This window comes from Tinamus guttatus, unplaced genomic scaffold, assembly GCF_059628265.1.
Source record: "Tinamus guttatus ecotype Peru unplaced genomic scaffold, ASM5962826v1 Tinamus_guttatus_pri_ptg000287l, whole genome shotgun sequence".
Lineage (NCBI taxonomy): Eukaryota > Metazoa > Chordata > Aves > Tinamiformes > Tinamidae > Tinamus > Tinamus guttatus.
In genome coordinates, this window is record NW_028288821.1 from 6,859,815 (window position 1) to 6,868,993 (window position 9,179).

At 40.2% G+C, this 9,179-nt stretch overlaps 1 long non-coding RNA gene across 1 annotated transcript in view; it reads right to left on the bottom strand.

Annotated features, from left to right (window-relative positions):
* Positions 1-8,431, bottom strand: part of LOC148594196 (uncharacterized) — a 343,130-nt gene extending 334,699 nt beyond the window's left edge. Inside the window, exon 1 of the long non-coding RNA XR_015913548.1 lies at positions 8,416-8,431. This is a non-coding gene — a long non-coding RNA (uncharacterized LOC148594196). The remainder of the gene's footprint in view (positions 1-8,415) is intronic.
* Between the last annotated feature and the right edge of the window lie 748 nt (positions 8,432-9,179).

The window sequence follows — 9,179 nt, forward strand, 5'->3', positions numbered from 1 at the left end:
GTATTTTTGGCCCTTGGCTATTTAACATTTATGTGTTTGTAGTCAGTAATAAAATTTCTTTTAATGTTTCCAAATTATGGAGAAATCAGAGAAATGATAAATGAGAAAAGAGGAGAGGACAGTAAAATAGATATAAAACCAGAGTCCATTATGATCTTTTCAATTTATTCTTGTATTTATTTTTCTTCAATGCATGCATACTATCTGCATGATTTGGTCTATGTACACAGAAAATCCTTGAACACTTATGGGTGAAAGAGACACTAATCAAAATATCACCATTTATAGTAGCATGTTGCGAAAGTTTGGATACTGGTTTCTTGTGCGTATGTGCTTGTTTTTCTGGTCTTTCAAAAGTATATGAAAGGGTAGGAGAGTTATCAGGTACCATGACACCACTATTTCCCCTGACTGCCATGGAAACATTATTACAGGTTGTTAAATATGGCTAGTGCTGTGTATATTCTTTTGTAGAACATCTGTATTCTCATTTCAATTATATATTCTTCATATGTTATCCAAAAAAAAAAACTGTGATTTAAAGTAAGTGTTCTGCTGGGTCAAGTTATCCAACTTGAAGATGAGTCCTGGCACTGAAGAAAACTTTTTGGTAAATGTAACAGCATAGCCTGGATCAGGCTATCACAGGGAAGTTCTTATGTCCTTTATGCAGGCTATTTAACTAGTGAATGATTGGAAAGAAAAATATGGTCTTCATTAGCTTTGTGTTTTTTGTGGTCAAAATAGAATTGCCGTTAGATTTCTGCTAGATCAAGATGTAAAAAACATCATTGATTGGGTGAATGTAGTCTTTTATTCTGTGGGAAGCCAGCTAACCACTTTGCTGTGCTGAACCTTTGCAACCATTCCAGCTAGTAAAGTATCCCGTTCAGGAAGCCACGGTGCACATGGAGGTACTTGCACATGCAGGATCTATCCACTCCATCCTTGCAGCCAAGTACTTTAATGATCAGCGTTGAGCTGCTAAATACTGGAGAGGAAAGAAAGAAAGAAAAAAAGCTTTGCTAAGGGAGATTGTCAGATCGTTGGCTTGCTTTTAGTGTTACCTTTCACTGCTGGTTAAACTCACTTCCATTGATGAACACATTTCCACATAACATTACAGTTGTCTGACTTTCTCATATTAAATACTTCTGTCTTAATATGCAAGAAAAAATGAGAAAAATCTTAGACCAGAAAGAGTAAAATGCATTTTATAAAATGAGAGAAGGAACCTTCTGATCCCCACTGTGGTGGAAAAGCAAAGCAGCGTCTTGTTCTACCAGCATGGATAACCTAGGCTTCTGCTTGCTGCTCTTGGTTTTGCAACAATCTAGGTGCTTTCCTGTTTTTCTTGATTGTTTTTGTGTGTCTCTCTTCTCGAGTGTATGTTCTTTTTGCTTTTATCGGGAGTACTGTAAGTGTATGAAGTGAGAGGGCTTCCCATGTCAAGTCATGGTCTCCTATTTCAGGCACCACTATCATATTTTGCCTTCTAACATCAATTGGGCATCTCTGCTTTGCGCAGCCCTCCTTTGGAGCTCTTGACTGTGGGAGTAAAACTGCCTTCTCTCTTCCTATGTAAATCCTATTCATAGACTGGTAAACCCATTTGCTTGTGTGCAAAAATTGTCCCTTAGCTGAAATACTTGTTTTTGGTCTTCAGGAAAGTGCTTTGTGAGAGCAGTGCTAACTCCACTTTGTTTTACATGGAGTGTAGGTAAGTTTTCAGGAGAGCAGGCTCTCCTGATAGAGCCAAGGTTTCTAAGCATTCTGTGACCAGCACTTTCATTCCTATCACTCACCCTTGTAGCTCTTCTGTAACTGTAACATCATTTTTTCCATTTTTGCTAAGATGAATGACCAGAATTGTTCAGTGTTTCATATAATACCCTGATCAATGACTGTGCTGGAACCATTAGCTTTCCCTCTGCAGCAACTGTTTGGGTGATACTCCTACAATCTTAGGTCAAGCTACTCTCAAGATTGTTGCTACACATCTGAAACAGTTCTTGCTTCTGCTATGCTGCAAACATCCCCACCTTTGCAGCTCTACAATATTCACACCTGCACCGCTAACTGCTGTGTCACCTTGGACTTGTTTTCCACATTGCATATTATGTGGAATATTCTTCAAATAATGTTTTTCCTTGTGACACTTTATCCTTGAGCTTAATCTTTAATTGACCATGAGTGTGAAAGGATCAAAAGCATGATCGCTGTATGTTCTCTGGAAGGTGAAAATCAGTCATGTCCTCATGAACCAAAGTATTTTCCCTTATGTATTGAATTTGGTTAGTCTCAGATATTGAGAACTATACTAATTTGTGAACATAACTTAATGTTACATCCTGCCTCAGTAAACCCCCTTCCCTTTGGACTTGAGCATTGTTTGCATAATTAGGAGAGACAGCTTAGGATAAATGTGTGTTTTTTCTTAGAGAAAATTATGTTTCATGTGAGTTGGTGAATACTGTGTTGTAAGGAAATGTGTCCTACTGAGAACCTGTAAACCTGGTATGCATTCATGGGCTGAGTATGATTCTCAAAGGCAATTTTCTAGTCTTCTCCCAATTCACATGCATCCCTATTCATACAGTAAATAAAATCATGCTTATGATGAAGGCAAAATAGGTCCCCACCAGAGCATTTTATAATACAAGGAAGCAGGTTACTGAGTGTATAATGCATTTGCTTAAAACCCATGACAGCAGTCAGCCAAACTGCAGAACGGTTGTACTTTTTGGGAGATGGCTGGCCACATGATAAATGAAATGCCTTGTATGGGTTTGGGTTCTGCTGCAGGCTGCAACAGATGCTTGTGCAATGTTTATTTGACTGGCTTAATGCAAAACTAACAGCAAACTAATGGTTAAATAATTAAGCTCATTAATATGCTGTCAAAGGGAAGTTCCAGGAAAGGTAGCTCATGCTGTGGATCGATGTGCATGTAGACAGTTCTTCTGGGGTCACTCATGAGACAGTGTAGTCTCTGGGGTGATTTTTTTTTTTTTTTTCCCCCATGGTAACTTTAGAACAGTACCTAAATATGCCCCTGGCAGAAAGAAATGTGTTTCCTTATGCTTGATACCTTCACCCAATCCTTGCCACTAAATTGCTGAAGGCTTCATTTTTTATGCACTTTCTGCACTTTGTCAAAGCGGTGACTACGCTCCTCTAATGCCACCTGCGCTCTCACTAGCCTTAGTATCAAGGTTGGAAAATGTCACTTCCTGCTCTCCCCTTGAAATATTATCAAAGGCTGAAGTAGTGCTTCAGCAATCAATACATCTATTTCTTTTCTTCCAACTAGTCCTCAGGCAAAGTTCACATGTTTGTAGGGCACAAATCTTGGAAATGTTGCCAGTGGGTCACCAGTGTTGTGACCAGCACCTCTTTGTGGCACTGGTCATACCACTATACTGGTACTTGCCTCCTTTTTTTGTCTGTCTTTTTGTATTCTGTGTGGACATGTGTTTGCATGTGATGTTTATGATGTGCTTTAAAGCAGTGGTGTTGAGTGATACTGTCTGGTAATTTAAATATAGGATTATAAGGAGATCCAAGAGCCCAGCAGAAGAGCCTTGGCTTCTTGTGGAGAGACAATGTAGGGAGAGGAGGGATCCATGCAAGAAAGATAGTAAAAGAGCATCATTGAAGGTTCTGGTTTAAGGAGCCAGATATCAAGGTATTAAAGAATAGTGGTGGTTCATACACCTGAAATTTTCAGTTTAGTATGCTCTGTTGTAACTTTTGCTTACAAGATGCAAAGGCCTAGGCACTCACAGTGCAACCGGGAAGGAGCTTTTGAGACAGCCTGAGGTGGGAGTACAAAAACAAGAACTTTCTTTGAAGCGAATGTGTCAAAATACACCAGAAGACCCCTGCTCTTTGAAGCTGTATTTCCTAAGCTGGTTAGAGGTAGATTACAAGCTCTGATCTCCTGGGCAAGACAGGTTAAAAAAAGCTTTAAACTTATCCCCTTTTCATTGCCATGTCTATTACAGATGGATTGTTCTAAAACTTGCCAGGAGTTAGCAAAATTCTTTCTCCTCAAACAATGCACTAGCCAGGCATTAGTCCTGCATGGCTCAGCAGAGCTAGGAATTTTTAAATACGCCCTCAAGTGGCTTATCTGTATTGCATCTTCACATTACTGCTTGTTTGATATCTTAGTTTTTTCTAGGTCTGAGACTGACCGCTCCTTTGAAGGGATAAAGGGTTCATTTTTAGCAACCTAAAGTAACTAGATGGCAGCTTCATGATGCTTGCATATGCTTCTATTGTAGACAAGAAGCTTCGGGCAATGGGAGGGCAGGGGGGAGGAATTCTGCTTATGGATAAAAATTAAAATCTGACAAAGCAGTTTCTTTTTCTAAAGTATGTTAAAGATGCTCTGGAATTTGGGTGGCTAGAATGAGTCATGGGAACATAGATCAGTAGCTAGACAATGGGCTCAGACTGGGTGCTGAAGTTGTCTTGCTATGCAGTTCAATACATGGATTTATATTCCCCCATGTAAGGGGTGCATGTGTGTGTTCCAGTAAATAAGGTGATACTTAGTGTGACTTCCCATCCCCAGAATGATTGCACATGGGTTGTTGAGTTATTAAGTGAAGAAACCATCATAGTGTACATGTATTTTTAGAGCATGATCTTATAGCCAAGGGGTTTCTTTCAAGACTTCTTTCCAGGCTGAAAGAAACTGAAAAGCTGTTGTGAAATCATTTTTGTGCATAACCTTCAGTTTTTATTTTATTTATTTTTGCTGCGTTTACAAGCTAAACCAGCTGTGAAAGGTGCAAGCATATAGTTTGTATTCAGCAAAGATCTGTCATTTTGTGCTTACTGCAAGGCAAATGGCTCTGCCAGTTGGGGCTACAATTTATCAAGCTGGCAGAGTGACAATTTTCATTGCTCCTGAAAATTTATCATGGATAGTCATTTTTGAAGGGTTGACTCTTTTGTTTGAGCAGGCTTCTTACATTTAGACTTATCAAAATGGCAATTATTAATGCCATTAACCCATGAGGCAAAGATCAGCTTTGTCCCAGCAACCTCAGGTATGTTGTCCTGACAGAGATTTATCTGTTCCGGCTTCTTCCAGGGCATGTGGGTCTAAAGAGCAGATATAATGCAACAGAACACTGTCTTCCTAAATAACACGGAAAGTCATTTTTGTCCTGGCTGCTTTAGCAGAAAAGCAAGGTGAAGAGGAGGCACGTGGGTAAGATAAAATATTAAATATTACTAATCAAAATTATTTTTCTGTTCTTTGCTTCAACTTCTTTGTTCCTAGAGGCTTAGAGAGCAACTTGGGGAGGGTTAGCAGCACCTATAACCCTGCTCATCGATAGGCTTTCTTCATGTTTTGTAGTAGCTAGTAATTCCTCGGTACAGGCAGTGCCCGTGTTCAGACACGGGGCCGCAGGGGATGTGTGAGTGGTTGGTGGATCTGCTGAGCATCCTCGTGCTGGCCTCGCTGCAAGGAGAGAGCATGGCTGCTAACACCATGTATGTATATCTGCATTACCCTAACTCAGACTTAACATGCCACTTGCATGACTTAAAGGTGGCCAGTTCTATAGTGGAAAAATGAGTTGGAATGTTCCTGCTGCTATTAGAGAAATGGAGCAGAGGTGTCTTAATTCTAAACAGAAAGCTTCCCGTGTTTGCAAATCTTCTTTCCATCCTGGGTTTTCTGGTTTATGAAAAGATGATGTGCTAATCCAATACGGAGCTGATTGTTTGAACGGACGTTTTCAGTGGGTATTTTCCTGTGGAGTGGCGGCAGTGTGAGGGGAGCAGTGCGGCTCATAGTCACCAACAGGTGACTATGACCACCTCTGCCTGTCCCCATCCGAGACTCCGGGAGAGGAAGCACCAAACAGATATCCATCTCCCAAATATTTTTTTCCGTAACAGCCTGAATCGTTTTGTCAGGCTGACAAAATTCCAGTTTCCTCAGTCTCCCTGAGCGCGGGCAGGTTCACAGGCAGCCCGGGCCGGCGGAGCTCGCCTGCCTCCTGCCCCACCCCAAGATGGAGGCGCTGCCTCAGGGGCAGGGACCTGCCCTTCTGCCTGGCTCGTTACTGTTGTCACCCCTTCTTTCTCTCAGGCCCTCCATTAAGGTAGTTATCGTGTCTTCCGTGCCTGACTTCTTTGTTCCCCTGACCTTGCCCAGGGAAGGGTGCTGGGGCTGGGACACTGTGGGGTGGTGAGAGCACTGCAGAGCTTCATGCTGAACAGGAGCGAGCTGGTGAGTGGGAGCTCCTAGCAGCACGCGAAGAGCTGAAGGCAGGATTCGTTTCATGTCCAGTTGCCAACGAGGTCAAAGAAATGAAAGCCGGGCATAAAAATAAGCTGTGTCTGGAAAGTAACCCTTAGGCTGGAGCTGAACTAGCAGGCCGCACGTGCTGGGTGGTGGAGGGGCCTATGGCAGGAGTGCCCGCTAAACCCCCTGTCCGTGCATCGGAGCTTTTGTAAGGATTATTTGAAAATATTGGCATGTAACATAAACTATGCTTCCCATGCAATCATCCTTGTATGAGAAATACAACATAGCCTTTTTTTCCATAGATTTTTAAAATAGAGTATCATTGTCATATCGGTGTGGGCAGGAAAGAGCTTAAAGAAATCCATTTGCTCATCACTGCTCACCAGAAACCTTTGTACTTGATTCCCTGTCCTCTCAGAGCAGCAGAGACTTGAAGTGATTGTGCTTAAGGTAATGTTCATAAAATCAGCGTTAAGAAAGAGCAGAATGAAGCTCATTACCTTGGCAAGAGGGGCATAGTCTGTAGGGTAGTGTTTGACTCCTTTCTTGTAAGGCACACAATTATAAATTCTGACACCTTTCTTGAGTGCTTCAAGAGCCTCTGGCTAATCTGAACAGAATGCATCTTCCATTTGATACAAGGCAGCATGTGCCTTGAAGTAATTGCTGCGGAAGTGCTCGTGGGACACTTGTCCAAAGGGGGAGCATGGTATCCATCCAAAGGTGTTAGGCAGGTTAACTGGCATGGCAAAACCCGTGTTAAGCAGTTGATGAAGCTTTAGCATAGCAAGGGGACAAGTTAACGCAGGAAAGTTAGGAATTGCTTTTGTATAAAGTGAATTTCGCTGTGCAGTGCAAGGTTGGGAGGTATTCATTTAAGGGACCTCAGAAATGTGTGGTGGGAGAAAAATGTTCATCTATGGTACTGCTGGGTCGCATATGTCATTGTCCTTGTCAACTTGGCAAACTTGGCAACAGAACTGATGGAGAAGAAGAAAAAAAGTTTTCCCAAGATATGTAGTTCAAGTTTTCAATTTTGCCTGTGAACTCTTGTTTTGTTTCCCGTTTATCTATAAGAGGAAGAACAACAACAAGAACAAAAAACCACAAAATCCACTGCATTGAAGACAAGTAGTCTGAGGTTAAAGAACAGAGGTGAAATAACAGATCTTGTGAATCTTTACCATAGGGTACATAGGGTACTTTCCTAAAAACAGATGTTGGCAATCAGAGAATTAATTAAGTTTGTCAATTATGACAAACTTAAGTGCAGTGCAGAAGTCACTTGTTAGTGCATTTGTCCACATTACCACTGGAATAAACTAAGGTTCTCCAGTTGAAAATTGCTGTTTTATGGGAGGCTATGAGCATTCAGAGCATAACTAAATGTTCTGAATAAACAAATGCACCTCTTCCCCAATTAGATTGTAAAACATACCAACTGCTTGTAAACAGTAGATGTCCAAAAAAATTTAATAGTGTATTTTTGACCCAATAAGAATATAAGCTCTGTAAATGAAACTATTGTATTTTCAAAATCTTATACATAACCAATGTATAACCATTTTTTTAATGCTCTCTGGATAGAGTATTTAATCTAGTTAAAAGAAATGCTCATAATCCTTCCATCTCCAGAGAAATCAGCACACTAGCACACAGGAAATCACGCTAACCATCTGAGGAACAAATTTGGGTTTTCCTTGTGGGAGATAGAGACAAGGTTAACTGCACTAACCTAGCAGGTTTACCTTGACCTGCTAGTCCTGCATTCTCTCCTCTACCAAACAGAAGTTCCCTCTTTTAAATTGCCTGAGATTTATATTGCTACCTTGTCTTCCCTATGCTTATTTTATTGTTTTTCAGTAAATAATGGGCTGCTTTCTGAAATAGAAATTACTAGGACATATAGACTCAAGAAAGAACAAAACTATATGGAATAATTGGTGGGATAGACACAGGTAGTTTGTTATATCTTATCCCTGAGTGTTGCATTCTTAAATCAACTTTAGGCTAATTTAAATCTATTCATTATTATATATTTATTAAATCAGACGATGTCAAGGCTTGCTTTAGTTTGGAGAATCTCTTCCTGTTATGATCTTTTCAAAACTGTATATCATATATACACACACACATACATATATATATAAAGCTTTTTCATGTTACATTTCTTTTTATCTTATTCATTAAATATTCCCAATGGTAGGATAATAGATCAAGACTTCAGTTATTGAAACAGAACTCATTTCAGAGCTCACCACAGAAATTGAGCCATCAGTTCAAACAACAGAGTAGTTGTGAATTAGAACTTTAACTACATTTTCAGTCTTTCAGCTTCTTTGTTAATTTTATCATTTATAAATATTTAAAACGCCTTTTCTGGTACTACATGCAGTGGTGCTGCATTATTCCTTTTCTGTCTTCTTGGAGGTTTGGGTTTGTTCATTCCCACTCTTCCATTGCTGTGTGGACCCCACACATGCAGTGAGGTCTGTATCAGTTTAGGTGTCTCACAGTGCATATGGATAAAGCTAACAATTTAGCTTTAAAAGTCAAATCATGAGGCAAAACAGTAACTAATAGAGCTGAGACCTGAGAGAAAGGGAGCTTGTAAAATCTGGAAGGAATTAGTTTATCAGTAGGAATTAATTTATTGGATATGTCTAACCTTGCATTTCTCAGAATGTCATTTGAGAATGATGCTCATCTAAACTAGAATTTGGATAAAAGTTAACAATCAATTGAATTATAACAGGCACAGATTCAAAGAGAAGATCTTATCCTTTGCTAAAGATTAGGACAGTGTTGCCCTTGATTGTCTCTGAAAAGCTTTCAACATTCATGATGATAAGGACTTGCTAGGAACCCGGAATCAAAATCTTCACATCAGTGAAATGTACTG